The sequence below is a fragment of the Trachinotus anak genome, unplaced genomic scaffold, assembly GCF_046630095.1.
Source record: "Trachinotus anak isolate AG129_WGS33_773 ecotype Australia unplaced genomic scaffold, CSIRO_AGI_Tana_v1 ptg000037l, whole genome shotgun sequence".
NCBI lineage: Eukaryota > Metazoa > Chordata > Actinopteri > Carangiformes > Carangidae > Trachinotus > Trachinotus anak.
The window spans coordinates 176,102-200,781 of NW_027273888.1; the positions used below are offsets into that span (position 1 = coordinate 176,102).

The following is a 24,680-nucleotide window of genomic DNA, read 5'->3' on the forward strand; positions in this document are numbered from 1 at the left end:
TAATTACTTCCTCGCTGACGAGGTTCGGTCCTGACTAAATAATCAGGCAGCATCACTGCTGCACTTTGACTGCGCTGGTCTGTGTAGAGTTGGTTTGTGCATGTTTTTCATGTTTCCACAGTGGAAGATGGATTATCTTTACAAAGCAACATGAAATGCAGCGAGTCATGTGAGACTTTGAAGTTTACACAGAGATCTTTGGTTAAATAACAATGATGTGCAATCTGAGTTTCAGCTACAGTGAACTGATCGGTTTTAGTTTTTGATAGAAACTTTAAAATCTATTGAGTATTGATTTAAAAAATGTACTTTTCATTTGTCTTCAAGGTCAAAGTTACAATTAGTGGGGATGGGTTTTGGTCTCAGAGCTCGTGCAGTGGCCCTGATGAAAAATCTGAATAATTTCCCTTGTGCTTTACGTCCTCGTCAGAGCAGGTCTGTTAATGTTGTTCCTTCCTGTCTGAGAAAAACTGCACTGACAGACGTGTGAGTGTCCCTGACGAACCTCAGCTTGTTTTATTCATTAAAAAACACCTTGAAAACGAAATATTTCAGGACCAGTGAGAACATGAAGATTGATTTATCATTAATGATGTAGATGACAACTTGGATGAGTTTTGGTTTTGATTGAATTAATCTGTTAACATCCACTGAAGGAGCAAATTAACCATCATCATCATCATCATCATCATCATCATCATCATCTTGCCCCTATGAACACAAGTGTGCAACCATGTGAGGGCAGTGAAATGCATAAAGGATACAGACATACACGCATGAACACACAACTACAACTGTATGGTACTGTATATAATGTCATACACACACACACACACACACACACACACACACATGGGTGAGTGGGTCATCTATATAATTAAGCACAACTGTATGAATCCAACCACAAAAAAAGGCCTTGTTCACCTCATTCCTCGTCCTCGGCAGCTTCTCCGCTTCAAGGAAAAACTCTGACATTCGACAAATAATCTCTTGGTTCAATGAACCATTGTGAGGCAACAACATTGACAACACAAGCCTCCTTTAGTTGTGTTTCTATTTTTGGTTTGTTTAGATCTATATAGTGCGCAATTTAAAGCAAATTCAATTTCCTGTGTATTCATGGACGTGTTTGTCCACTGGTCGTCTCTGAGCTTTGAACCGGTTCAGAACTTGAGGGAATACATTTACATTTACATTTACATTTAGTCATTTAGCAGATGCTTTTATCCAAAGCGACTTACAGAAAGGGGAACAATCAAGGTTAAGTGCGATAAGAAGTGATAGCGGATAGAAGTGGATTTGCTATGTAGTGCTAGGAGAGAAGGTGCTCTCTGAAGAGCTGGGTCTTCAGGAGTCTTTTAAAGGTAGAGAGGGACGCCCCTGCTCTGGTAGGAAGTGGTAGTGCGTTCCACCAACGGGGGACAACGTGAGAGAAGAGTTTGGATTGCCTTGAACGAATGGGTGGCAGAGCCAGGCGTCGTTCGTTAGAGGAGCGCAGCGGTCGCGAGGAAGCATATTCCTGTACCAGGGCGTTCAAGTAGGTAGGTGCAGTGCCAGAGACAACTTTGTAGGCAAGCATTTGAGATTAATTAATTTGAACTTAATGCGGGCTGCAACAGGTAGCCAGTGGAGCTCGATGAGCAGCGGGGTGACATGTGACCTTTTGGGTTGGTTGTAGACCAGGCACGCCGCCGCATTCTGGATCATCCGAAGTGGTTGCACTGAGCGGGCTGGGAGGCCCGTCAGGAGGGCATTACAGTAGTCTAGTTTTGAGATGACCACAGCTTGTGTCAGGAGTTGAGTAGTATGTTGAGTTAGGTAAGGTCTGATTTTTCTGATGTTGTAAAGTGCATAGCGTAGCATAGCGGCATGACCGGGCAACTGAGGCGACATGATTGGAAAAGGTTAGTTGGTCATCAATCATAACCCCTAAGTTTCTCACCACCCTGGTGGGGGCGAGCCATAGGGAATCAGTTTTGATGTTGATGTCATGGTGTATTGTGGGTTTAGCTGGGAGAACCACCAGAATAATTGAACATGAATCTGTCTGTTTAGTTCTGTCCTGACTCTCCAAGCGTTTGTGTCTTTTCTTTGTCTTATGTGACAGTAAACTGTATATTTTGGGATTTAGAAAACTGGTCTGACAAATACAGCTGTTTGAAGGCTGAACCCTGGGATTTAGGAAACTGTTATCACCATGTTTCACTGTTTTCTGACTTTTACACAACAGTTTGTGGCCCTGATGTCAATGTCCACCTCCTCACACACAAACAGACACACGCAGACCTTTGTTTTAGACGGTGATTTTCTGTTGTTGCTTTGGATTACATCAGGTGCCACTTTGAGCTGCTTGGTTTCCATCCTGTTTCTACACAGCACATAAAATAACATTTACGCAGACCTGATATGATGGCTCTGTGTAGCATGTAAGCAAAATACCACCGGTACCTACAACCATTGTGAAGCATAGAGACAGATACACAGATATCACCTGGCTTGAAGCAGCTGCATCCAACAGGAAAATGCACAGCACTGTATCTGCTGACACTTACAATGATGAAATAAAAGTTTGACACAGACTTCACTTCTCCTACACCTGCAGCTGCTTGATTATCAGCTGATAGAGATTTGCTTTCCCTGCACAACCAGAGCAACTTTTTAAAACAAATCCAGTGAACTTCACTGGGACCAGGATCCTCTCAGTGACGCCTGCTTCAGATGCCAAATGGCCCAAAAGCCCCGACAACAAGCTCAAGGTGACATCTTCATGTTTTGTCCAAATCAGCAGAAAGCAGAAGCATTTTTGCATCACTTCCTGTCAAAGCTGCTAAAAATTGATTCTCTGTTCTCTTTCAGCACTAAACCAAACGACAAGCACAAACACAAACGTTGAATCTAAATGTAATCTCCTGGATAAGGAAGAACTGAGTCAGTTTTATGAATCCAGAGTTTGTTCCGGTGTTTCAACTACTACGATCTTTGTGAGGAAACAGCTGAAATAATAAAACTGCAAACAGCGAGCATCACAGAGTGTGATGCAGCAGATACTGCACATGTCCAGGATTGATTCAGCTCACTACAGCACACGCTGACACTCTGGCATGTGATTTGTCTTTGGTGTAGAGTACAGGCTCCTCTGCATCATCTCCGAGGAGGATACATGTCACGCTACACATCACAGCAGAAAAAAGAGTTGATGCTGCTACTTCTTATTCTACATCAGTATGTAAATCAAAGGTTCATCCAGTCAGCGGTCGGTGTATTCCTATGACATCTCTCCTCCTCGTCTCCCCGTTCATCCTCTCTCATCATCATTCTGTTTGTGTCTCTGTTCTCCACCTCTGCTGCTTTCTCCCTCCCACTATCGCGCCTTCTTCCTCTCATCATCCCGACTGCAGTTCTGTTTTCTACTCTCATTTACCCCATGATTTATAAACTGTAAAAAAAATCACACATCTTTTCTTGTTAAGTCAATAAGTAAATTTTGTTATTTCAAGTGAATTCAGCTTATAAACATGAGATGTTTTCACCTGAGGTCTTCTGACTTCAAATGAAGAGGTGAATGAAAAGTTCACTCAGCTCATTAAACCTACATTTTCAAAACTAACTATAAGATTGTGTCAACTCAACAAAAGCTAAACTAAAGAAAATGAATTATGATTAAGTTAAAGGTCCCATGTTTTACACTTTTCCAGTGTTTTATTTTCAAGTTTGAATAATTATAGGAAAATATATATTTGTGGTTTCAAGCACCACAAACCATCTATATTATATTCTGAGTGATTCAGTAAAAATATAGGAAGGTTGGATGGTGGGTCCAGGTGGGCGGGGCTTGGCTGAGGGCAGTGACTGCTTTGTTGTGACATAACAAAGTCCCAGAAGTCCTGACGGCTGGTTTTAAGGCTCAGTTTCTGAATACAGGCTGTGTGCATTTCTCTGTGGACTGAAGCTTTGATACTTTCACAGTATTAATATAGAACCTAGACCTGCTTTATAATCACAAACACATGGACATCTGCCTTTAGACTGTGTGGATTATACAACTAAATTAATATCAAGTTTATTTGACTAGAAAAGTTTATTTGTTTTGAATCATTACACAATTACCTCAACTTTGCTCTGTGTATTTCTTCCACGATAAATTAGTCTTTCACTTCAGACCTGTTCTTTTTCACTCACTTCACCAGAGTCCATTAATTGATTAGTCAACTGACAGAAAAATGATCGATTTTGATAATTAATGGTTTAAATCTTTTTTCCAGCAAAGTTGTGAAAAGAATCCAAATATTCTTAAGTTCCAGTTTCTCATGTGGGAGGATTATTTCTTATTTCTTATTTTGATAAACTGAATATCTGTTCCATGTATGTTAGTCAGGTATTTGTCCTGTTCCATTTCATCCCTCTCACACTCACTAAATCACATCTTCTTCTCCTCTTCTTCCTTCTTCCGACTTCTCTTCTCCGCCAAACTCCCTTTAAAATCACATCTCTCATATTTCCTCCCTCCATCCGTCTCACACCTTCTCTTCCACTCCCTCCATCCATCGACTTTATCTTTCCTTTACATCTCTCACTTATCTCCAGCCCATCCTTTTCGGTCACTTGCTGCAGTATGTGTTTGTGTGTGTCCTGCAGCTTGTAGCTCTGTCTGTGGCCTTGAGAAGTGAAAGACAATGCTGGGAGCCCCTCCCTGCTTCCCTCTCTGCCTACCTCCCCCACACACACACACACACACACACACACAGAGGGTACGTGAGGAACATAAAGACCCAGACTGTAGAGCTGCTCTCCTCCTCGACCTCGCTCTCTGTACCACTCCCACACAAACACATTCCCACAATAACAGCCACAGAAACACACACTAACTCTCTGTGTTAGCTTCAACTTATTGAAGCAATAACTGTCTCTGTATCACTTGCACCTCCCCAGGTTCCTGTGTCTCCCACCCACTCCCTCAAGCAGTCCTGGATCTACTCCTAACTTCCCCCAGGAGCCCTGTGCACCTCCACAATCTGTCCCCTGACAGCCCTTAGTCATCTCTCATTAGCCCCCATCTTACCCCAGAACTGATGTATTTATCCCCAAACTCCACCACAGAGTTTCATTTCTTCCCCAGGAGCCTGTATCTGTCCCAGATGTGTAACCCTGTCTGTCCTCCAGAGTGCTTTATCTGTCCCTAACAGCCCCACAGGGCTCTATATCAATTCATATCTTACCCCAAGGTCCTATGTCTAACCCCGACACCCTGCTCATCCCTATATCTATAGTAAACTCCCCTCCAGAGTCCCATATCTATCAGCTCCTCTGTTTTCCCACTGTGCTATATTTACCCCGCACCCCCACCCCACCCCAAAAGCTTCTGGAGGAGCTGAAACAATGAGTTTTTGCCAGATGAAATGCAAACACACGTCCTACTGAGATATTTCTCTGCAAACTACCCACTAGGTCAACGGTGAAGTGGTTTTATATGATGGGCGGGGTTAGTTTGTCAAATCACATTTGATTGGACACATTTATGTCACTGTCTCCAAGTTAAAGAGGAATCATCACACATAAGAGCAGTACATAAAAATGGACACAAGATTAGAACATGTATTTTAAATTTTATCTTAAAGCCACAATACGCAAGTTTTAAGTCCTGCCCCTCAGCTCCTTGTCACGATCACTGTCTCAGTTAATGTGGGAATCAGGAGCTAGCCCTAGACTCAGCCATAGCAGTGTCTTCCATGAATACATAACATATGTCTTGAGGAATATTTCATGAAAAAACATGAGAAAAAAGTTGCATACAGCAGCTTTAAATGCTCAAATATGAGGATTTGTTGCTGGACTTTGATAATAAACTGAACAATTTTGGTTTCAGACTGTTGCTCAGACAAAGTCAGATACAGTATTTAAGGTCATTGCTTCGGACATTTCTCACTGGACTTTGAAATTTCAGTAGCAAAAAAGATGAATTGAGAGAAAAATCAATCAACAATAAATATAATAGTTAGCTACAGGCCTGTTTTACTATGAGAGAGATAAAGACGTTTAACTCTTAACTGAATCCATCTCTTTGAATCTTGAATTTTTCTGTTGTAGATTTAAAAAGACAGACTTTCATTTGGAACAAATTACAAATGATCAATTCAAAACATGTCATCGCTGCAAGAATAATGTGTTTTACTCAGAGGATCTTATTTATGAGTTCATATTGATACACGTTTCACAATTTATGAGGCAGATGCACAAATCAAATACGGTTCAGTTGTCGTCCTCTTCCATTATAATCATCAAGATGCAGGCTGTTTACATAGTTATTCCAATATCACATCCACAGATGTGCTCACAAGTGCTTTTCATTATTTTTTAAATAATATTTTGCATTAAAATGTTCAAAGAATTAAATTATTAGACGAAACATATCAGTGTCAGCATCAGGCTTAAAAACACACACGTCAGCCGAATCTGAACACCTTTATATGATCACACCGATTTCACCTAATGGAGTCCCTCGGTGGAGAGTGATGGAGATGTTTCCTTGACAACCATGTAGGGGTTACAGAGTCCACCATACAGAATAACATAAGACATTACAGCTGTATATTTGCTGGTTATAGGCACAGGATGTTTAACTAGAGTAGTGCTGGATCAGCACAGGTACAAGTGCCAGACTTTCCCCACATTCATATGAAAAAAATGAATAATACATCTATAAAAAAAATACCAGTAATCCAGTGAAAAATATTAATAAAGTTAATTCAGCCAAACACATTTGTCTCAAGGTGTTTGACAGGAAACAGAGACCTGGATAAAAACCTGAGCAGCCCCCTCCCCGTCTGTTTCCTGCTTACGGCCTGAGGCAAAAGCTGAGATTTAAAGCTGCTGATGTTTTCCCTGCAAATTCACAAAATACAAAATTCACTCAACACTTTTAAGTTAACACCTGATAACAGGCATTGGTGTTAATTAATGTAGTATCCTGATGAGATCCTTTCTACCTGCTCAGGCCCGATGATTGAAACTATTATTCAACAGCTTTTTTTTTTAATTTGAAAACTTGGAGTTATTTGTTATGGGATTTATTTTATGATTTATTTGTGGGATTAAAATCTATAAATTAGTCAGATTTATGAGATACTGAATGAAAGGTGGAAATCACAGCTCCAGTCTGAATTCCTGTCACCTTGACGTGTGTTTGATCTTTACTGCTCATGTACGTCGTTTTGAAGGGAGGGCCACAGAAAACACTCCTCAGTGTGTCACAGATACACATTCAGGGCCAAGGTCGCGGGGTACTGGTACCTCCTTTCTATCTGTCTTCAACAGACAAGGCCAAGGACTGCTGTTCATAAAACAGCCTCCTCCTGTTTGTGTGTGTGTGTCCAGGGTTGTTGCTGCTGTGTTCAGCTCTAACACACAGAGAGAACAGGACTGTTCCTGCTGTCTCTACTTACAACCTTTATCTATGCCATGTAAAACAGTCGAGTGATCAGTTTCCATTTGAGCCGAAGCTGCAGTACAAATGAAGAAAGTAAAAGAGTAAAAAGGTGCAAAACAATTAATAACAACTACATTTGCTGAGGAATGATATGATCTGTGTCCTGGAACAACAAATAATAATATATAATAATCAATCTAGTTGATCGAAAGAACAATTAACAATTGTTTGCATCATTAAATGAATAATTTTTTCCATCCTCTCAGTGTAAACCTGATATCTGTCAGGTTTAATACAAAAACAAAAAAACAGTAATATGAAGATGTCTCTGCCTTTTCAAATATTTTCTGACATTTTATAGATTAAACAATCAACTGATTATTATTGAAATTCTGACTCATTACAGAAATAAATGTCAGTTGCAGCCATTTAAATATTTGGCAGGAAAAACATGAGTCACTTTTAACCCTGCACTAAAAGGATCTGCTCAGTGTGTGTGTGTGTGTGTGTGTGTGTGTGTGTGTGTTTAGATGTAGCTCTGAACAAACACACAGTGACATGCAGGCATCAGAGGGACAGAGGAGGAGGTGACTGGTGGTGGGAGAGAGGTGTGTGTCCTCCTCTCTGACTCTGCAGGATGACGACCTGCCCTTGACTCTAACCACCGTAAATCTCTCTCTCCTTCTGTCTCAGATGAAGAGCTTCAAAAACTAAACTCAAAGATAAGGTTTGAGTGTGGGAACAGAACCTTATCTGATGGAGGGAGACAGAGAAAGATTAGACTGTGTCTCTGTTAAAGGGACTAAGTCAAAAACTTTCTCTCATTCATCAGTGATAATTAAACAGAATCAGGACGAACAAGCTGGACACAGGAAACAGAGCAGAGAAAGAAAGAATAAACAAATGCACTAACAAGAGAAAGAAAAATCTCCTGCAACAAGAGACTCATTAAAAAATAATCATCTGTTTACTAATGTAAATGTTTTAAAGGTAAGAATCAGACTTTTCTGCCTGATGTCAGAGACACAGTCTTCAGATCAGGGAGTTAAATGATGTGAAGGTTGCTGTGAGCAGCAGTTACACTCTTTTATTACGACTGTCCCTGAATGTTTCGTCTTATTTTTTGAGCTATTTTGATTGTGTAATGTTATTTATCTACTTTTTCTGCTCTGTTAGTGTGGAAATGCAAATATTTATCTAGATGTGGCAGTAAATAATGATTATCTGGATTAAATAATTGTGTCTTTCAATTTTAGTCAATAACGTCCTCAGAGGACAAAGTGATGTCTTCCCTTGAAGAGTGATCCAATAAAAATGTAGCAGAGACACTCAGAGAAACCAAATGCATGGTTGGATGGTGGGCCCAAGTGGGCAGAGCTTGGGACGTGGCTGAGGGCAGTGACTGCTTTGTTGTGACATCACAAAGTTCCAGAAGTCCTGACGGCTGGTTTTAAGGCTCAGTTTCTGAATACAGGCTGTGTGCATTTCTCTGTGGACTGAGGCTTTGATACTTTCACAGTATTAATATAGAACCTAGACCTAAAGTTTGTTTATTTTCTTTACTTTGAGTCACTACAATTAATGGCAGAAATCTGAGATCCAGACTTCCACCTAATTTGTTCCTTGACAGACATACTGACCCTCATATACAGTTGTATGAAAAAGTTTGGGCACCCCTTAGGAAAATCATTGCATCAGTTTGTCACTTGCTGAGCTTTTGAAGCAGCAACTTTATTTTAACATATGTTATACCTTATGGAAACAGAAACATCTCAGTAGTGAAATCATTCTCATTGGTCCAACAGAAACATTTTTATGTGTATTTAAACAAAAATAGGCATGTGCATAAATTTGGGTACCCCAAAGAAATAATTCCATTAATATTTAGTAGAGCCTCCTTTTGCTGCAAGAACAGCCTGTAGACGCCTCCTATAGCTACAGACAAGTCCCTGAGGTCTGGCAGGTGGTAGTTTGGCCCATTCCTCCATACAAAACGCCTCCAGTTCAGTCAGGTTTCTTGGTTTCCGTGCGTAAACAGCCTGCTTCAAATCAATCCATACATTTTCAATGATGTTAAGGTCTGGGGACTGGGATGGCCATTCCAGAAGATTGTACTTGTGCTTCTGCATGAATTCTTTGGTGGATTTTGAACAGTGCTTAGGATCATTGTCCTGCTGAAAGATCCAACCCCGGCGTAGCTTCAACTTTGTGACAGATTCTTGAACATTCTTGTCAAGAATCTACTGATACTGAGAGGAATTCATGTGGCCCTCAATTTTAACAAGGTTTCCAGTCCCTGTGCTAGCCACACAGCCCCATAACCTGATGGACCCTCCACCAAATTTCACAGTAGGCAATAAGTTCTTCTCATGGAATTCAGTGTGTTTTTTTCGTCATGCATACCTCCTCCTGTTCTGACCAAATCTATCTTAGTCTCATCTGACCACAGTATTTTTTTCCAAAATGCTTCTGGCTTGTCCAGATGTGCTTTTGCATACCTCATGCGACTCGTCTTGTGACGAACACTCAGGAAAGGCTTTTTGCGCATCAGCCTTCCAAAGAGCTTTTCCTGGTGCAAAGTACGCTGGATTGTGGAACGATGAACAACTACACCATCAGTAGCCAGATGTTCTTGTAGTTCTCTGGAGGTGGTCTGTGGCTTGTCTGTGACCAATCTAACCATCCTTCACCTGTGCCTTTCCAGTATTTTTTTTGGCCTACCACAATTTTCCTTCACAAGGACTGTTCTTGTGGCCTTCCATTTCTGCACCACATTTCTGACTGTGGAGACAGACAGTCCAAACCTTCTTGATAATTTCTTGTACCCTTCTCCTAATTCATGATAATGAATTATCTTAGTTTTTTGGTCAGTGGAGAGTTGTTTCGATGCCCCCATGTTGCCACACTCTAAAAAAGAACCTAGGACAAGCACAACCAGCAATTGCCTCTGTTAAATAGCCTTTTTCATGATTGGTTCCACCTGTCTTTGTAATTGAAGGTCTCACAAGCTAGTCAAAGCAATTCTGTGCTGCAACCTGTCAGCTATAAATCCCTACAGGTCTTGAAATCAATGTGATTAGAAGGGTGCCCATTTGCACATACCATTTTTTACATTTTAATTTATCATAATAAAACTATGTAATGCTACTCTGAGAATTTTGGTCTGGAAAACACTTAAATGTCTACATCTCTGTAGGAAATCAAATCTTGTTGCTGTGATCTTCTTTTATAAAGTTAGAGCAAATTATCATGAAATCTTAGAGGGGTGCCCAAACTTTTTCATACAACTGTATAACTACAGTATCACACTGAGGTGATTCTGACTGGTGTCCTGCCTTTTATCCTCTGAGGTCCACTGACTTTCTTCAGTGTGACTGGCAGCTGACATTCTCCATGTCCTGAACAAAGAGACTGAGAGCCCGGAGGCAGGGGCCGGGGGCCACGATGGTCACAACTGACCAGAGAGGAAAATCGATTCTCATCCCTCTTTCAGATGTGGGCATGTGAGAGAACTTCCTGCTGGACGTGAATCAAAAACGTAAAAAAAAACAAACAAAACCAAGCATGTTACACAGATTGCACATGTTTGAATCTGAATATACAGAACAGCATAAAGCTAATAGTGTTAGGACAGGATTCATCTACTGACGCTGCTAAAACCAACAGCTGACGACTGTGTGGGAGGTGTGTGTGTGTGTGTGTGTGTGTGTGTGATGGAAGGATGGCTACAGTATCTAAACTGTACACAGTGATGTGTGCACCATGTGTGGATGGTAATCCTTCACAAATCTGTATGTGCGTGTGTAAAAGTGTGTGTGTCTGTCTTGTACGTCAACATGTTTAAAGGATGAAGCACAAATCTATCCCTAGATGTGTGTGTGTGTGCGTGTGTGTAGGGGGGAGGGTGAGGGAAAGATGATAATTATTTTCAGGGCTTGATGGGTTTACGTTTTGTGTGTGTGTGTGTGTGTGTGTGGGTTTAACTCTTCCTGCTTCCAGTATGTGAAGGATTGAGGGTGGATGGGGGGATGGGTGGAGAAGGAGGAGAGGAGAATAAAAAGGAAACAAAGGAGGAGTGAGTTTGAGGCCGTGGACGGATGGAGAGATGATGGAGGGAGAGATGTGGATGCTCAGCAGGCCACAGAGAGTTGAAGCTTAAACATCTGGGTGGTTTGGATTGGAGGGTTAGAGCCCCCCCACCCCTCCGTCTCCACAACATCTGTCTCATCTGGTCCACTCTTAACCTCCACACAGCCTCCACTGTTTCCTCCACAGCTCCTCTCTTTCACTATCTTTAGCCTCTGTTCTCATGGTTCACTGAGTTTTCTCTGTCTCTTGTAAATGTCTCTCTAATATTCACTCTGTCACAGACACCATGTCCTCACTGACGTCTCTTTGATGGAGATGTATGACGAGTGCTGTCCAACATTCAACACGACTCTGAACTCACAATAAACATAAAATTATTTAAATGTAAAACATATATCAGGGATCTCCAGGTAAAAACTGGCTGCAGCAGATTTTTGGCTGAACCACGACACAGAGAGCTGACACCAGGCAGAAAACAAAGACACAATCATATTATTAATATCCTAATTAGTGTGTTACATCACGTAGCATTTAGCAGCTTTTCCACTATGTCTACTACGTTTGACTCAGTCTTGTTTTTGTAACTTTTTGATTTCTCTGTACCTTTTATTTTAAATTTACTGGTAGTTGAATTAGTTCTGCATGAAAACACAGATTAGGAAACAGCTCCTGAAAGTCAAAGCTTCTGCAGAATGAACTTTGAAGACAACAGAGAAATATTAATGAATGGAGGATGGTTCTATCTGACAGCTGTGTTGTGTTCACATCATGTCAGAGTTATTTTAATTATGAGCTTACAAGCTGAAGTTGTAATTACAGCTGAGAAATTCAAGGTTTTTCTGAAAGCTCTGATATATCTGAGTGATGCAGCAGCAAAACATCAAATTCTCACGTCAGGGAAAGTTGTCAATGAATGTGATTAAAGCTAAATTTAATGGATATAATGTCAAATTGTCAAATTGTCAATGCACAGCACCTTAAACATCATGTGACTGATTCAGTAATGATAGAACAGTACTGAGCCAATAAGTCATAAACATAACAAACACAACATGAGCTGAGTTTGTTCTGTTTATTTTATTTTATTTTTATTAATTCTTCAAATTTCTTTTTCTCACTAATTAACTAGAAGAAAATAAAATCATACGTTCTCATAAAAGACTCTGTCGGGCTGTGTGTGTGTGTGTGCGCATGTTAGAGTCCTGCTCGGCCCAGATGTCCTATCATATTAAATTCTGCCCCCCCCCCCCGACAACAGGAACATGGATCCTCTGTTCTCTGTGTTATCAGCTCAGGTCCTGCTGCTGCAGGGAGCTGCTCCCTCAGGTGTGGATCTGTCTCTTTATTTTAATGCACTGACCTAAAAGGCACTGCACATGTTTGTGTACGTGTGTGTGTGTGTGTGTGTGTGTGAGAATGTGTGGTGCTTTATGTTCCAGAGGAGGGGGCTGGCTTATAACCATGGGTACAAATTTCAGATTGGGACACATTTTATTGAGCAACCTTTGGAAGCTCAACCCTCCAAACCATAAAACAAGAGAGCACACAATGACACACCCAAGGTCTTAAACCCCCCCCCCCCCTCCCCACCACACACACACACACACACACACAAGGGGCTATGCTAAACACACAGACACCTTGAACCTTACAGGGTTCGTTAAAGTGGGTCGGGGTTGTGGGGGTGGCAGGAAGAGGGTGGAGAGTGAAGGATGTGGGGTGCGTGACTCTCTGACTCTGTGAAAAGGAAAAACAAGGACATTGTTCTGCTCTCACTGCTCAGCTCAGCTCATTCTGAAGAAGAAAAACAGTCCAAATATGTTGGACTACAAAGATCAGTTCAACAGTCTGGATCTATTTTTTCTTCTCTTCAGGCAGAAATGCAAATCACACAAATCTCAAACTTTCTACATGTTCTGTCTGCTCTTTAACGATCGCTCGAGGCCTCCGTCTTCAACGTGGGCAGACAAACTTTTTTATGATTTTACTGTATTGTACTTTTAAATCTTGTGCATGTATTTGCTTATTGTTACTTATTATTCAGGTGTGAACTCATCCAGATGCTTTGAGGACACATTTGAGATCCGATCACTCAGACCACGTTCGGAGGAGGTCTGGGCCACATGTGGCCACGTTCTTTCAGCAGTGTGAGCACAGATGCATCATGGGCCACAGTGAAGGACGCCTCCTTGACTGACGTCCTCTGCCACAGTCTAATGAGTCCCAACACAGTTTATAATGAACTGAAAATATTTCACTATTTCAAATGGATAAAACTTTATTTCTCTGTCTCTCTCTCATACACACACACACACACACACACACACACACACACACACACACACACACACATACACACACATATATGCAAGCACATTAACAAAGGACTAGTCTGTCAGTTTGGCTAAAACCAACAACACATACATGTTTATTAGCATTAAAGCAGGAACACATGTTAATACCACGTCTGTCTGATCGAGGCCTTAGACACAGCAGCGCTTTCAGCTAAATGCTAACAAGAGCATGCTAACAGGTTCACAATAACATACTGATGTTTAGCAGGGATAATGACATGTTCACCATCTTAGTTTCCATGGTAACATTAGCTAATTAGCACCAAACACAAATCTTAAGCTGATTGGACAATAATTAGCTTGTTCACAGACAAAGGCACAGGAGAGATTTAAACCTGGGCCTGTTTCCACTACAGTGGTGGAAAAGACGCGTCCAGGCTGATTTGAGAGCTTATCGAGTTTAGTCACACACTTCTGAAAAGGCTGCGGAGGTTTGAGCCTCTCACTGCTCCAGACCTCATTACAGCCAGGCAGGAGGCTACTGCACCGCACCGCAAGTCAACCAGCTAATTGCACTTACCAGACACACACACACACACACACACACGTGCATACACACACACACACACACACACACACACACAATATAGACAATATAAATATGTCAACAGGTTGTGCTCCGTCACAGCTGGTGCTCACTCCTGTGAACAAAACAAATTGTTAGGCTAGTTACCAGCCTCACCCCCTCTGTGTGTGTGTGTGTGTGTGTGTGTGAGAGAGTGTGTGTGAGAGTGTGTGAGTGTTAGTGTGTGTTTGAGTGTGTTAAGGAGCATTATAAAGGGTTTGTAATATTAATTGCACAGCTTTTTATTTGAGTTTGACTCTTGAAGGGGGGGGGGTGTGAATAATTAAGCATCTACTGTACCCCGTGTAGTGGAGCACAACACACACACACACACACACACACACACACACACACACACACACACACACACACACACACACACACACACACACACACACACACAGGGCATATGAGAGCATATATAGACATGTACATTTATATGCAGCTAGATGAGACAGCTTCATGCAAAAACATACAAAATAATGAATGTGCATATATCAAATACACAAATGACATGATGCAAAGATCCATACACTCACAAACACACAACACATTCAGCTCCATTTGTTAAAAAAACACAAACTCAACAAGTCTGTACAGTGGAAATGTCACATGTTAATGCCTCTGTGCATTTTCAATGTTGTTTCCATTAAGTTGGACACTGGTCCTGCATCAGGTTATCACCACAAGCACCTAAAATGTGTGTGTGTGTGTGTGTGTGTGTGTATACTTGTACTTGCTACATAGTAAGGACCAAAAAAAAGTATTTTACTAACAGAGTGAGGACATTTTGGGAAAGTGAGGACATTTTGGCCGGTCCTCACTTTTTGAGACACCTTCAAATCACATGTTGAGGGTTAAGACTTGGTTTTAGAGTTATGGTTAGAATTAGGTTTAGGTTAAGGTTAGGGTCAGGGTCAGGGTTAGGCTCTCAGTTGTGATGGTTAAGGTTAGGGTAAGGGGCTAGGGAATGCATTATGTCAGTGAGTGTCCTCACAAAGATAGAAGTACAAGTATGTATGTGTGTGTGTGTGTGTGTGTGTGTGTGTGTGTGTGTGTGTGTGTGTGTGTGTGTGTGTGTGTGTGCCTGCTAGAGAAATAAGGCATTTACATGAGAAATATTCATACGACACACTGTTGTACTTTAAAGTTCACTGGGTGCAGTAAATTGCCAGGCGGACGCTTTTATCCCATGTGTCTCACAGCGGCATGTTACTGTCTGTTTAATGCATTTTTAAAAACCTCACAAAGATCTGATTTAATCAAAAATATCCATAATGGATTTAGTAGCGAGCCGAGTCATAAATTTTAGCCAGAATCACACTGAAAATGAGACGTGAGTCCAGACCAGACTGGTTCACAGGAGTCTGAGTGAGACTCAGAACAGTCAGATTTCAACCACGTTAAAACAGTGTGACAGTTGAACACATGTTCAGCACATGTTCAGTCCTGACACTTCGTCTGTGAGGATGAACCTACAGCATCTCTGCAGCAGCTGATGCATCTTATCTGTGAATTACTGTTATATTTGTTTATCTTCATGAACCTGCGATATGATCATCACATACATGTTGTCACTGATGAAAATCAATCCTGCCCCAGAGCAAAATATGTCAAACTGCAGCAACACCTTTGAATGAGATGTCACTGAATACGTTTATACACTGATGTAAACTGTACGTGTTATTAACAGTCAGTGGGGGTCCTGGGGGGTCCGGACCTCTCTATGAGCTGCAAAATGACATAGCAAATAGGAAGAACAACATCTGCAGCAGGACCTTTCCTTATCAGACCTCAGACTTTTAAAAACGACTCAGGTGAAACAATCTGAGAAGGTGACGTCAGCTTTCTGGGAGCTGCTCATGATCACAACCCAAAACAGGCTGAGCTCCACTGAGGCTGAATACAGTGTCTCTATTTTTACCAAATAAACTGCACAGCTCTGCAGAAAACTAGCAGGACCTCACTTCTATGAATGAACTAAAGCAAGAGGCAAAAATCAACAGAAAGAACACAGATACTGGACTGTTCCAAGATGGTTCTGGTAAATCAACTCCAGGGTAGTGATGCTGTGGCGTCAGGGAAGAAAAGCAGTGTAGTGACGGGAGGTGAAGCCCAGACATACTGACCCAGACACCACCTCCACCTCCACCTTCACCTTCACTTTCCACCTTTTCAAATAAAGGGCAGGTTGCTTCCTACGTCGACACTTTAAGCTGCATTAATCATGAGGAGCAGGATCATATATTATGTTATATTATTATTGTTTGCTGAGAGGAGAAACGGCTCTGGTCTCATCTGATTGAAACTAGCTGGTCTCAGTGTGCTGGTCTCCGTCCAGTAACATCCAGTTCACTGGTGACAGGATGATTTAATCCACTGCTCCCTCCTCTCCCCTCTTCTCTAATTCAGCTGGATGCCTGACCTCCATCCCTCCATCCCTCCATCCCTCCATCCATCTTGCAGTTCAGACCCTCTCCCACCTCGCTGCCCCTCTTCTCTTCACCCCCCCCACTCAGCTCTGGGTAGCGGGGGCGAGGGGGCTGGTGGATGAAGAGGAGGGGAGGAGGAAGGGGATGAAAGTCATCCTGTCGTTTGTTTCCCACTGCCCTACTTTCCTCTGCTGCACCGCTTTAACACAGTAGACCATGTGGGCCACTGGCCTACAGCACTGATGTGTGTGTGTGTGTGTTTACTGTGTATACACAGAGTGTGTTAGTGTGGTAGAGATTTCTAGACATGCAGCCTCCTAGTGTGGGTATGTGTGTGTGTACACCAACATGGTAAGGTGCATAGTGTGTGTGTGTGTGTGTGTATGTCCCTGAGGGGAGAGGCAGGCAGGGAGGTAAACTCTGCTCTCCTCGTGTCTTTATTGACTGCAGCGCGGCTGAATTCCTGACTGTTCACCTGACTGCTTCTCTGACCGCCTGCTGCCTGTCTGTGTAAACACCTGCTCGCTGCTCTGACACTTTGTTCCCCTGAATATACATTTGAAAAAACAAAAACAACAAATGCAATGTTTTTAACATTTGTACGAAGCTCTGTGTATGAAGTAAAACCTGCCTCTAATCTGTGTGATACTATAAAGAAAATGTGAAATTCATGATTGACTGACGCAGCAACAAAAAGAATCATTAAAACAAAATCCCCATAAAAACTGTTAAAAACAAAAGTGGTGTTAAACAGACGAGGGCAAAGTGATAAAGACAGTTAAAGAGTGTTGACATTAATCCCCTTGTTTCACGTCTCTCTACACTGTCCTGTCTAATGAAGGCACATATGAGCTTTTCACTGTTGAGTAAGAAGAGCGTGTCATAATATAATAATTATAGTTATGTTATCATAACATAGCATATTGTGCTATGGATGTATTGTGACCTTGGTTAATTTCTTTGAAAAACAATTGAAAAGACCACACAACCACACAGGTATTAATCCAGGAAACATAGTTGCTGACAAACCAAGGTTCTTCATATCCAACATAAATATTCCTATAATATTCCAGTATTTGTAACATTGCCCACAATAATCAGGAGGAAGAGTTACCACATTATAAATGGTTTGATTAAGTCTCAGTCAGTTGTGGTTAAAGTGTTAAAACATCCACATTATGTTACTGTCACATATAGAGCAGCGTCTAATACTGTATTCATGTCACCATCAGGTGTAAACATCTGGAGCACCTGTATCTGGGATAAAATAAATGAACTGGTTAGAGGACGTGTTCAGACAATCAGAGGCTCCAGGACTGAGCCTTGAGGAGCAGCACAGGGTACAGACCTGCCTGTACAGTGCGCTGCACCCATGGTGTGGGTTAATAATAATAAAATAAACATGTGGTTAAAGTTGTGGAACGGTCAGGGATAAAAGACACAAACTGATTATTGGTTTCAAAATCATGTGTTTTGTCGATCCATCAAACCGTCTCAACCTTTGTCGCTCTTTAAACCACATCACCTGACTTCATCCTTTGCTCCCGTCATCATTACAGCCACAGGCCTAATAAAAAAACATAACTTTATAATAATAAAACAGGCTCATGTAAAATCCTCAGCCTGTCATTTTGTCTGCTGCTGCTTCAGGTGGATGAAATGAAGCAGATAATGACAAAGTTCTTTTCTTGTGTCAAGTACATGCATTCGTTCATACACAGTGTGGATATCTGCAATCCTGCTTAAGGTCTTATTTGGGATTAGCTGTACGCCTGTCTCAGTATTCCACATAATACCACTAGATCCCATATTCTCTTCTGTTTTTCTGGTAATAGAGATGATCTTACTGTAAAGGGGACGCAATTTACATGATCTGCCAACTGAAGACGGTGAACTGACAAATTCTAAATAATACCAAGATAATGCTGTGCATCAAAGGAGGAAAACGAAGCTGCAGGATGAAAGGATGAAAAATGTACCTAAAGCTGACGAACAGTAAATGTCTGTATAAGCTGGTGTAAGATGATCTTCAGAGGTCTGAATCTGATCTGTAGCCACATCCAGAAAACAGAGAGAAGTGCTGAAAGCCAGGCTGTTAAATGATGGATGGATAGAGACGGAGGGAAGGAGACAGACAGGAGGGGAATACAGGAGATAAGAGGGATGCAGGCATGTCAGGATGAGAGTCCACTGATCTGTTTGACCCACTGTCTCTTCCACTCTCCTCTCGTCACTCCTCCATTAGACAGAAAGAAGGAAACTGGTTTTACTGGAACATTTATAATATCAGTGGTCGCAGACAATGTCAAGCTCAGTACGTCAGCAGATCAATATATCGGCCTGTCTGTCCCCCCGCCATTTTGTTCTTGTTTCCATGCACTCCTCTCCTCCTCTTCTCTCCTTCCTACATGATGTCATCTTCATCCTCCCTCTCGTCCTTTCTCCATTTCCATTCCCCTCTCCACCCTCTCCACTCTTCTTCCCTCCCTCTCTTCAGTTTATCCCCCATGGAGTGGACCTATAATGTCATTTCCCGCGTCCGACAAGCCCTCTTTATCACTAACCCTTTTCCACAGAACAAGAGGCTCCAGGAAAAGGCGGCCCAACACTTTGCTGCGCTGCGCAGCAGACAGGAGCCTCTCAGGCAGGCAGGTCAGCAGCACAGAGGGGGTGTGGTGTGGTGTGTGTGTGTGTGTGGGGGGGGGGGGGGGGGGCGGGGGTGAGAGGACGCTCACTGGCCAGGATTGAGAGGTAGTGGAAGGGCCACTTCTAAAGAGCGCCGACCCTCGGAGCCAGAGAGATGTAGAGAGGCAGAGAGCACGCACACACACACACACACACACACACACACACACACACACACACACACACACACACACACACACACTCTTTCTCATACATGCCCACACACCCTCTCAGAAAGCTACAGAAGAGAAGCAGGTCTGAGACCAGCTCCGGCTTGCCTGCCGGCAAACATGAGCTCTGTCCAAGGTTGGATCCTACAGCATAAGCTGACTACATTCATAGTGACAGCTGCAGCCACCTCTGGCTCCGGTCTCCCACTAGCACTTATCTTTCAGTTTGACTCATGGACCAGAACTGACTCAACATCAACATGACTGTAGTTGGTTTAAAATGAGGTTTTAAAAACACTGACGCTGGTTCTTATTGAGACGGGAGCAAAATGCATCACATTAATTACAGTAATTGATGTTCTCAGATTCAAGATGTCGGCTTCTGCACGACTACAGAACAGTACAAGAGATAACAACTGTTTTGACAAGTCTGATTAAATGTGTTTAGTGTATGATGCTTGGTTTTTATCAATTTATAAACACACATTCATTCAGCTTCGTTCAGTGTAGAAAGTGGCATAAAACAACGATAACAACTTATGTCAGATGGAATCATTTAAAGCATGTTCACTGCCCAGAGGCGCAACATCAGGAGAAGGGAGGAGGGGCCTCTGACGGCAACTCATATTGGTACGTTTAACAATGACTATATAACTATGAACCCCCTTAGACCGCCCATAAATACACTATACGGTGCACTGTTGTTGCCCCAAAACTCCCCATGCATGTGAGGGGTTCAGGGAACATCTGACAATTGTAGCGTCTACTAATAGTCTGCATGTGAGGTGTTTAGGGGACATCTTAAAACTGTAGGATTGCCACTGTGGCTGCCTCAGGATGAACTGAAGGTCGTGGTACATTTCTGATTCAGTTCACTAAATGTTCTAGAAAGTCCAATAATCTTCTGCTCAGCAGACTGTCAGCCCACTGGCTGTTTTTATAAAACTTTTAACACCAGTTTTTCCACAGGCAGCCACAGGTTTCAAACTGTCAGTCTGAACCATCACAATAAAAGCTTTTCACCTCAGCTGTCACAGTTAAGTTGAGTGAAGCAGAAAAAAGAAAAGCAAGGTGGCGGTCAGAAGCTCTTAAAAGTGATTTACTGGCTGCTTCTGAGCTGGACATGGACGTGCAAGTGTGTGTGTGTGTGTGTGTGTGTGTGTGTGTGTGTGTGTGTGTGTGTGTGTGTGTGTGTGTGTGTGGACCATCTGCTGTGCTGAAATGAGCTTCCTACTCCAGCTGAATGCCCTGACAGCTTGCTGGTTAGGAAAACACCCACCTGATATTAACTCTGGGAGTCAGATCAACCACAAGCTCTTTGGCTGCATGTTCAAACCGAGGCAGCAGCAGCTCCTCCATCTCCTCCATCTCCTCCATCTCCATCTCCCCGCTGTCAGAGGAAAGAGCTGCTGCTGCCGCTGTGAGCTCCCCACAGCGCTGAGAGCTTAGTGGGCTTTCAGCACAGGGGCAACACAGCAATACAAGTTAAAAATATTTCAGCCTTTACTTTAAAGAGCTGAGCTGCAGGACAGGAGGAAACATGGCTGTGGTGATTGTAAAGCACCACTGAAGTGAAAGTAAATGTCAACATGAGGGGTCCTCAGACTCAGGTAAACATTAAAGATAAAAATTTCATGTCTCCCAGTTGTTTTATTCTTTGACAGCAACATGATCTGAATGAGACTTTACAGGAAGCTCTTTTTATATATATATATATATATATATATATATATATATATATATATATATATATATATTTTTTTTTTTTTTTTTTTTTTTTTGGCCTTTTCATGCCTTTATTGGATAGGGCAGTTGAGAGAGACAGGAAATGGGGAGGCAGAGAGAGGGGGAGTGACTCGCAGGATAGGGCCGCCCGGCGCAGGATTCAAACCAGGGCTGCCTGCAGTGAGGACTATAGCCTCAACACATGGGGCGGGTGCTCCACCCACTGAGCTAAACACCGCCCCAGGAAGCTAATTTTTTAATCTGAAGTAAATCACAAACAAAAACCCAAGGAGGGATTTCCTCAAGACAGATTCAGGATCTTTCCAAGACATGTTTTCATTTTCAGAAACATAAAAAAAAGACCCTGGGAACTCTGAACATTTCCTGATTTCCAATAGATCCATGAATCAAACCTTGACCAAGTGTTTCATACATTACTAACACTCCCGTGCATTAGAGAGAAGAGATGAGGCCTGGCTGCCAGTCTGTTTCCTTGGATTAGAGTTTAATTGAGCAGGAAAGGCACTTCAACTCTGCCTCTCAGCTCCTCTGAGTGTTGTGGCATTTGGACGCCTACAACCTTCCTCTGGCTTCTATATGAGGTGTAGGGAGCAGAGTGACCTTTTAATGACAAGGCCCTATACACTCTGCCACCTACTGTACTCACACACACACACACACACACACACACACACACACACACACACACACACACTCACTCACTCCAGCTGGCGTACTCCATCCCTCCACTTTCCCATGATGCCATCCTCTCCAACAACCCCCCCCCCACACACACACACACACACACACACACACTACCCTTCATTTGTATGGTTTTACCTCTCAGTCTGCTCTAGTTTTTCATTCAGTCCTAACACTGAGGCTCCTTCCTGCTCCTCTCATCCCACACCTCCAATGAGTAAATGTCATTTTCATACAGAGAAAATTACATTTTTTCTGTTTCCCATCACCAGTGGATCTATGACTCAGTCTGTATCCCGTCCTTCACTCACTGTGCAAGACGAGCAGAAACACTGTGTTGTTAGTTCAGAGCTTTCATGTGTCATTTCTCCTGTAGTCACACTACAGAAGCACAAATAATATAATAACTTATCTATCATGGTACGTATTTGTTGCATTCACTACCAAGATTAACAAGATACCAGCAACATGGCTGATGAAACAGTTTCAGTGGAGATATTGTCTGAAATTCCTCAGTAACCACATCACAACATGTCCTCCGGACTAAACAACACATTACATCTGAGAGTATTTTCAGATCACATGGCCCGAGAGACATAGTTCACATTACAAATGACAACTGTAGAGATGATTTCTGACTGTTTTCTGAACTGCGATGGTTAAAGTGGGGTCAGGTTTAGGCACAAAGATGTACAACAACATCACACAGACGTCTGATGTCATCGTTGGGTGAAAGACAAATATATGACATTTTACAAACAACCTAAACAAATGACAATGTTCTTGTGAGGACGTTACAACTGTAGAAGGCTGTGCATGTTTTTCCCACTCCTCTGCTCATATTTACAACCTGTACACTGTGACCTGAACGCAGCAGGCCCATTACAGCCGGTGTGAACAGCTGATAGTGCTACTGTGGTGGGTTCACTCTGTTCACAATGGTTGTTGGGTGTGTTGATTCTTGTCTGGGTGTATCTAAGATTAATGGTATAATATTATACTGTATGAGATCAACAATAAACTTACAGTTCAGAAACAACAACAGATCTTATGAAACTATGATAAATTAAACAGCTGGACAAAGTGAAAAGGTTATAAATAAATTGCTGAGACAGTCAAATGGGTCCAGATGTGCAGTAGGAATATTTTTAGAGCTACAGTGATTTGACAGCTGTTTTGATAATCGATTAATTGTTCATTGAATTTTTTTAAGGAAAAATGAAATTAATTATTTGGCTCCAGGTTTCCCAGTGTGAAAATGTGCTGCTTTTCTCTATTTTATGTTACTGGAAACTGAATATCTTTGGTTTTTACAACATTGATGAACAAAACAAGACTTTTACACACGTCTCCAAAGTGACTGTTAGTTCGTCCTTCATCCAGCTGAAACATGGAGCAGCAGCACAGAGAGAAAGATCTTGATGGAGATTGGTTGGAGCACTTACTCCTGCCTGGCACTGAACCGTCAGCTCAGCTCACATCAACTAACACGCGCAAACACGAACACAAACACACACACACACACACGCACACACACACCTTGGCTTCCTACACCACATTACTTCACTGTTGCCCCTGCACAGTAACACTTTAAAGCAGGCGCAGCCACACACACAGTGACTATACTGGGTTTTAGTACCATTCAAATATGCATGGGATAGGTCTCACACATGCACACAGACACACACACCATTATACACACAGCCCACTTGTTACATTAGCAGGTAATTGCTGTATCCTTGCAGCATTATGAAACAATGCGGCTGCCTTCAAAGGGACAGCTCCTCACAACGGGAGGCCTTTCAGCGCAGAGAGAGAGAGAGAGAGCGAGAGAGAGAGAGAGAGCAGAGGAGTGTGACAGGCAGCAAGAGGCAAGAGAGGAGAAACCAGGAGACAGAGGAGCTTGAGAGGCAAGTGAGAACATGTGGGAGGACAGAGAGAAACAAAAGGAGAAGGTGGCAGAGAAGAAGAAGAGTGACAGCTCAGACTGAAGCGACACTGAGGCAGAGAGGAAACAAAGGTCAGGACGGAGCTGACCTTAAAATAAATCTGATGACCTTCCAGAACCATCTCCAGTCAGAGAGCCTCCATAACACGACCTGCCTTATTATTATTAATATTATTATTATTATTATCATCATCATTATTATCATCATTATTCGTTTCTGAAATGATTAAAGTATCTGGTTTCTACTGTAAATGGGATGAAAAACCTAAATTCTGCTGCTGCTGCTCGTACTATATGTTTGTACATGTTTGTGATCATGTCACACTTTACTTCTCTCTCCCTGATATTTTCTGCCTGGGACACACTTTCAAAACAGTGACATATCAAGACGCAACAGTAGGTGTGAAGCTGAAACTGTGACAGGGTAACAGTGATGGAGGAGAGAGAGAGAGAGAGAGAGAGAGAGAGAGAGAGAGAGAGAGAGAGAGAGAGAGAGAGAGAGAGACACAGAGAGACAGAGAGAGAGAGAGATGAGAAAAGAAAAAGTCAGACACACACAGAGGAGTCACGGTTTGTTTCTTGCACTT

At 42.2% G+C, this 24,680-nt stretch overlaps 1 protein-coding gene across 2 annotated transcripts in view; it reads right to left on the reverse strand.

Moving 5' to 3' along the window:
• LOC139614747 (nucleolar protein 4-like) overlaps positions 1 to 24,680 on the reverse strand; it is a 139,784-nt gene that overhangs the window by 34,863 nt on the left and 80,241 nt on the right. The window lies entirely within an intron of this gene.